Source organism: Drosophila suzukii, assembly GCF_043229965.1.
Source record: "Drosophila suzukii chromosome 2 unlocalized genomic scaffold, CBGP_Dsuzu_IsoJpt1.0 scf_2c, whole genome shotgun sequence".
In the NCBI taxonomy this organism is placed as follows: domain Eukaryota; kingdom Metazoa; phylum Arthropoda; class Insecta; order Diptera; family Drosophilidae; genus Drosophila; species Drosophila suzukii.
The window spans coordinates 22152213-22159213 of record NW_027255896.1 but is presented as its reverse complement, the minus strand read 5'-3'; the positions used below and the strand labels follow the sequence as shown (position 1 = coordinate 22159213).

General features: G+C 35.1%; 1 long non-coding RNA gene across 2 annotated transcripts; it reads right to left on the bottom strand.

The window, feature by feature from the left end:
* Nucleotides 1-10: 10 nt before the first annotated feature.
* Nucleotides 11-6660, bottom strand: LOC139354166 (uncharacterized). 2 transcript variants are annotated; one of them, XR_011605247.1, is made up of 3 exons: nt 5703-6637; nt 4872-5640; nt 11-4750 (listed from the first exon to the last, which is right to left on the bottom strand). It is a non-coding gene; the product is annotated as an uncharacterized lncRNA (long non-coding RNA). The 2 variants fall into 2 exon arrangements; XR_011605246.1 differs by having other exon boundaries at nt 11-5640; nt 5703-6660.
* Between the last annotated feature and the right edge of the window lie 341 nt (nt 6661-7001).

Sequence of the window (7001 nt, the reverse complement as noted above, 5' to 3'; positions counted from 1 at the left end):
TCAGCGTAAGTTTTTGTCCTGTAATTTAATTACTGCTCTTACAATTTTTGTAGTAGTGTTCATAACCTGTTTACAAGCTTCTTGAATGATTTCAAAATCAGAGTCGTGTTCGATGAAAAGTGCACTTGACTTGGTACAAAAATGTTTTATTAATATTTGCTTAGCTTTTTCGATGTTTAATTCATTAAACATTATTTTAATCTTGACTTTCTTAAAATAATTTTCACTTTCTTCACCTTCTGTATTGCTTCGAATCATTTCTACCTGTCTTGCGAAATGATTGATTGGTTGTTCAGTAATTGTTATTAAATTTTCATTATCTTCTTTAGCGCTATGTGCTGTTGCTTTGTTACTGCCATAGTATACTTCGTTAATTTTGATTTTTGACAATGCATTCTAAATATTTTATTTCGAAGTCATATTCTCCTAACCTTATCTTCCATCTTTGCAGTTTCATATTAGGTTCTTTGATATTGTTTAGCCAGACTAACGGCTTATGGTCACTTAATATCTCAAATCTTCTTCCGAATAAATAGGGTCTTAAGGTTTTTGTTGCCCATACTATAGCTAATAATTCTTTTTCAATTGTACTATAGTTTTCTTCATGTGCATTTAGAGTCCTACTAATGTAACTGATTGAGAAAGAACTGCTCCTAATGCAAAGTTGCTAGCATCAGTAGTTAATTGAAACCTTTTTCCAAAGTCTGGACAAATCAGTATGGGATTGTTTATGATTAGTTGTTTTAATTTATTGAATGCTGCAATAAATGTATCATCTTTGAATGTCACTTTAGAACCAGCTTTTAAACATTTAGTTAAAGGTTTTGAAATGTCTGCGAAGTTTGGAATGAATTTTCTGTAATAACCGCAAAGACCAAGAAATGATTTTATTTCTTTTTGAGTTTTGTGAATGGGAAATTTATTGATTGCCTTAACTTTTTCTGGATTTGGCATTACACCGTTTGGTCCAACTATGTGTCCCAAAAATTCTGTTTCTTTTTTCAAAAATTCACATTTGTCTAGTTGTAATTTTAGATTAGCGTTTTTAAGTTTTTCAAAAACAATTTTTAATGAAGTAAGGTGTTCGTCAAGGGACGTAGAGAAAACAATTATATCGTCCAAGTATACAAGGCAATGCTTGTTTATTAATTCACGAAGGACATTGTTCATGCATCGCTGAAAAGTTGCAGGTGCATTTTTTAATCCAAATGGCATTCGTGTGTACTCGTAGTGTCCGTACTTTGTGGAAAACGCTGTTTTGTTTATGGAATTTTGGTCCATTTCGATCTGGTGGAAACCTTTAGCCAAATCAATGGTGGTAAAATATTGACACCGTCCTAGCTTGCCTAGTATTTCGTCCATATTGGGAATGGGAAATTTATCACTAATAGTGATCTCATTTAAGCCCCTATAGTCTACTACAAGTCTAAATTTTTGTTTACCTGAAGCATCTTTCTTTTTTGGTACTATCCACAATGGACTGCAATAAGGTGATTGGCTGTGCCTATTTATTCCTTGCTTTAACATATCCTGTATTTGAGACTCAACTTCTTTTTCAAATGAAAAAGGATACCCATACGGTTTTTTATAAATTGGATTTTCATGATGAGTTTTTATTTCATGCTTAACAACATTCGTAAAGGTCAAATTTTCACCATCACGATATTGAATGCATTTATATTGGTTAATTAATTTTAATAATTTAACTTTTTCTTCTTCATTTAAGTGTTCTAAGCGATAACTTTTTCCCTCTGCTAATTCATTTTGAACAGCATAATTTATTTCATCAGTATAATTTTTAGATTTTAGCAATGCCTCAAAATCATTTATATGTGTTGGATTTTTCAAACTAATGTTTTTGTGTAAAAAAATGCGCCCACTAATAGTCCTAGTAGTATGTCATAATTGGAAGAAAAGTCGTGAATATAAAATATTTGTTCTTGAGTAAATAAACTATTAGGTGCAACTTTTTCAAATTCATTTAGTTCATAATGCCCTGTCATAGTCCGTATAATTGTCGGATCTTTATGTATGCTCCCGTTGAGAAAATTCTTTTTCATTAAGTTAATTGATGAACCGGTATCGACGAGGCAACGATAATTATGATTATTTATAGTTATTTCTATGTACGTAATTGGTCCGAGGCTTGCATTGGAAAATTTTCATTTTCATTATAAACATCTTCTTTGTACTGCTTATTTTGTTGATAATTTTCGTCTACTTGCATTCTTGAGTGTCCACTATTACTTTCTCTAACTCTCTTTTGTGATTGGTTGGGTACTGAGCCCGATGGTCCACTTGGCTGTTGGCTTTGATTCATTGTATTATTTTGCTGTCCCTGAATTAAATTTCTTCGAAACTCTTGGTAACTTCCCCTATTTTGGTCAAAAGTATTATTTCTGTTATTCGATTGGAACCTATAATTTTGTGGAACCATTCTTTGGGGTTGGTTGTGGTGTGGTTGAATTGAAAGAGCTGGGTGTTGTACAAATTAGTGTAAGGGTAGGGGTTACGTGTATAATTTGTTTGATCATGCTTTTGAATTTTATTAGTATTGATGTTATAATGTTTTAAATTTTCATTTTATTAGCCCTTCTTGCTGAGCCGCTTGTTTCAGTTTAAGTACTGTTGAAATATCGCTTCTTGCTAATGTCATACAAATTCTGTCAGGTAATTTTCGTTGTATTAGGTTTTTTGTAGTCCTAAACATTGCTTCTGTGTACAATATTAATTCATTTGGATTTCCTTCAAGTTCTAATTGGTTGCTTATAACTAAGTGCTTAATCTCGATCTCGTTACAAAATTTTCTTAGATTACCTTGAAAATTAGTATAGTATAATCGCCTTAATAGTTCCTCCACAGGTGTTTGCGTTTTGTACTCGTCGATTAGGGCTGCTCTAAGATCTGGCCAGTTGTTGACTTGTAGAACTTGCAGAATCCTCTGGGCATCACCGGTGATTTGAAGTTCAATTGCTCCAAATATAACGCTTGTCTGTCGATCATGGGTTGTAGGATACAGACGCAAAAGGTAGTTAACTCTTCTGACAAAGGTTCCTAGGGTAGATGGATCTCCTTCAAACGTTGGAATATTCCGGATCTGGGACAAAAGTTGATTTAAGTTTTGCTCCGTCAATGGGTTGGGTGCCACACCAATTTGTGGTTGCCCTTGAGCTGGTGGTTCTTGGTCCATTTTGTTGTGTTTAATTAAATTCCACTCAACTTTATTACTGACCAAATTGGATTTATTCAGTAGTCGATTGAAGTTTAATTTATTATAATATTTGTTCAGTGCCTTTAATTTGCACTTAGGTTCTTTTGCGGATCTCTTAGTTGCACTTCCGAGCTAGTCGAATAAATTGCTTACTTGTGGGCAATTCCACGCGCTGATCTGGATATCCTAGTAGTTAAGAAATATCCTTTTAATTGATCAGTAAGCTCCCGACTTTGTTTTTTTTTCGCAAGGATATTTTTTAAAGAGATCCTACCGACTGCGCCATTTACATGAGTCGTTCTTCGCCCGAATAAAAATTTTAGAAGATTTTTTTATATTCGTTGGTTGTTCTTTATTAGAACGTTGGAAAAAGACTAATTGTATGTTACAGAATTGGTTAGAACGAAACCTCGGTTTGCGTCTTAGAATTTACTGTTAGTGCATGCTCTAGGTGACGCAATCGCAGGTGGATGATGCGATCGCCACTTCTTTGTTTATGTTTACATAATTCGGTCTTATTGGATTTTGCGATCTTATTGGATTTTTACGTTTATTGAATTACGTCATTGTTGACGTTCGGACTTAATCAATTTTCTTTGTTTGTTTGCAATGCGGGATCTCGAGCTTCTGTATCGTTTTTAATCAAAGCCGAAATTGGCGATTATGTTTATTTGTAAACGGTTTCGATCTTTCAACTGGTGGCCGTTGAGAAATCGCAGTGCAGACACGTCACTATATTTATGTCAAGATCTTTGAATATATATTTTTATTATAATTATCATAATGTTGTGCGTATGCATTTAGATCTTATCTAGATCGTTTCCATGGCTTAGGGCCCTTTTTGTTATACACCTATTGTGTAACAGGTATGCTTTATAAAGTATATATCCGCACAAAATTATGACAATTATCAATAACAATATATTTGTTAAATGGGGATCGATATTTGTCCATTCTATTTTATTAATCACGTTTGCAGTGGAGCTCACTGTTTTCGTATCGATCAATCCCATTGTGCTTATATAACTTATCTCATTACTTTGATCGAATTTACCTGTACTATTACTTTTCTGGGCTCAGGCGGTACCGGTGCCGGTCATCGCACATGTGTGGTTACAGTGTATGCTTTCCAGTGGTCCAGGGCAATCGGCTGGTCGTTGAGGCAGTTGTTTTTGAACGTTTTAATAAAATTCGTTCTTTTATAATTTTCATTTTTGCTGAGTGAGTTGTGATATGTGGCGCTTATATTTGAGACTTAATTTTAAATGATCAAGCTCTGCATGTTATTTTTAGGGTTGTTGCCCACGCGGAAGGTGGTGTGTTTGTATAGAGTTGCCACTTTTTGTGCGCAACTCTTTTCCTAATTTTTTTGTTCGACACCTCCGCATCTACCCCATCCCTCACACTCTACTCACTCAGACTTTTTTATTTTTTTTCATCCAAGCCGTCGTGCCGATCCTGTTGATTTGGACCATTCTCGTCTTCCGCGGTAATCTTCTAATCGCGAGTTGAGCTGTAGACGGCGGATGTTTCCTGGTCCTATGTCCGTGGATGCATTCCGATCCACCAAGTCACGGTCGCCATGTGATATATATATATTGTCCCAATAAGATTTAAGCCAACATTTGCATTCAATGAATTCTTAACTCTATTACAATACCTTGTACAGCTACTGAGAGTGTAGCTGCGCCGCCAGAGACGCCGGCAGAGCAGCGTTCAATGCTTAGGTATAGATGTATGTATTAGTAATTTAAATTCATTTTAATTAGATCGAATTATTCAGATTTCAATTAAGGGACAATTGTTGGCCCTCGCTTAGCACGGACTCTTTTAGCACGAACTCGGTCTTACACGGTTACAAATTTGCTCCCATCCCCCTTTTAACACGCTAAAAACCTCCTTCTTACACGAAAAAAACTGATATTTTTGATAAGGAGCCACCAAAAAAGAAAACATGTTAAAACAAACTGGCTTAAACTATCAATGCCACCAAATGCATTTCAAATTGGATATGGTTAGAAACATATGATCTCCTTACTTTTTAACATTTTAAAGTTCCTATAAAGTTTAACCTGTTAATTAATTATTTGAAGAAACTTTTAATTTTGAAAGTTTGAATGTTATGCATTTATTAAAAGCATACACATAACAGCTTTTGGCTAATTTTAAACAAATGTGTGAAACTTTAATAAAAACAGACCAAGTTTGATTGATTGATTGATTCTAAAAACGAAACCCCGTATTTTGTACTGAATCCATGTTTCGCTTAACACGATTTCGCTTAACTCGAGGACTTCTCGCTTAACACGAGGATGTTAAGCGAGGGCCAAGTGTATTTTTAATTTTTTGTTTTGTTAGTTTGTTTTTCACGTTCGTCATCGCCTTTCTCAAACATGAGTCCGGGTCCTCGGAGTCCTTGGCCAACGCTTCTGAAAAAATGTATGGGCATATGATTAAAAAATGCGTTTTTCTTATTTATTCGTATATTTACCTTTTATTTATTGACTTTTATTATTGACTTTATTATATTAACTTAAAGAAACGATTAAAGTAACTCTGCTGCGCACACCTAAAATGAATGCTTCCCTTTCAATCACTTAAACAGAATGCACCAAGTCTTCTTCTCACCCCCTTTTCTTGATTTCTTTTGTTTTCTCTTCGCTGTTGGCGCGTGCTACTGCAACAATACCCTTTCTAAAGCGAAAAATATGCGACTATATATGTTTTATTTTTTGACCTCTGTTAGTTTCCTCAAAATGATCATTATCTATTTGTTCTATATTTCCTGTCTTTTTATAAGGATTGTGTAATTTCCCGTGAATTATGGGAGCCTTTCTAAATTTGGTATTTACCTCAAAATGTTGTCGTTTTTTATTAAGCTGTTCTATTTTAGCTTCTTTTATAATTTGGCTATTATATGCAGGGGTACCTGCATAAATAAAAATATCAGCTGGGGTTCTACCTGTTGCATTGTGTTTTATTTTATGATTGTAAGTATACAGTATTACTTCCATTTTCATAAGTTTATTTTCCGGATTGTCGCCGGTCTCGATCACACGTATTTTTTCGTTAATTTTGTGAAATCTTTCTACATCTGATACTCCAATTTTACTTGTTGTTATCTGAATATTTACGTTTTCTGTGTCCAGCCAATTTTTAAGCGCTGTACTCATAAAAGCACTATCCCTATCTGTTTTCAAGGTTCTGGGTTTTCCCATTGAATTGAATATTCGAAAAAGTCCTCTTTTAACTTCCATCCAGTCCTTTCCGTTTAATTCAATCGCGCTTCCAAATTTTGAGTACAAATCAATACAAGTTAGGTAATTATACCCGTTACTCGTAGAGTAAAAGGGTATACTAGATTCGTCGGAAAGTATGTAACAGGCAGAAGGAAGCGTTTCCGACCCCATAAAGTATATATATTCTTGATCAGGATCACTAGCCGAGTCGATCTAGCCATGTCTGTCTGTCCGTCTGTCCGTCTGACCGTCTGACCGTCTGTCCGTCTGTCCGTCTGTCTGTCCGGATGAACGCTGAGATCTCGGAAACTATGAGAGTTAGGCTATTGAGATTTGGCGTACAGATTCCTGAGCTTCTTACGCAGCGCAAGTTTGTTTCAGTAGACTGCCACGCCCACTCTAACGCCCACAAACCGCCCAAAACTGAAACTCCTACAGTTTTGATGCTAGATAGAAAATTTTAACTGAAATGTATTGTTCTCATCAATACCTATCGATTGACCTAAAAAAAAGTTTGCCACGCCCACTTAAACGCCCACAAACCGCGAAAA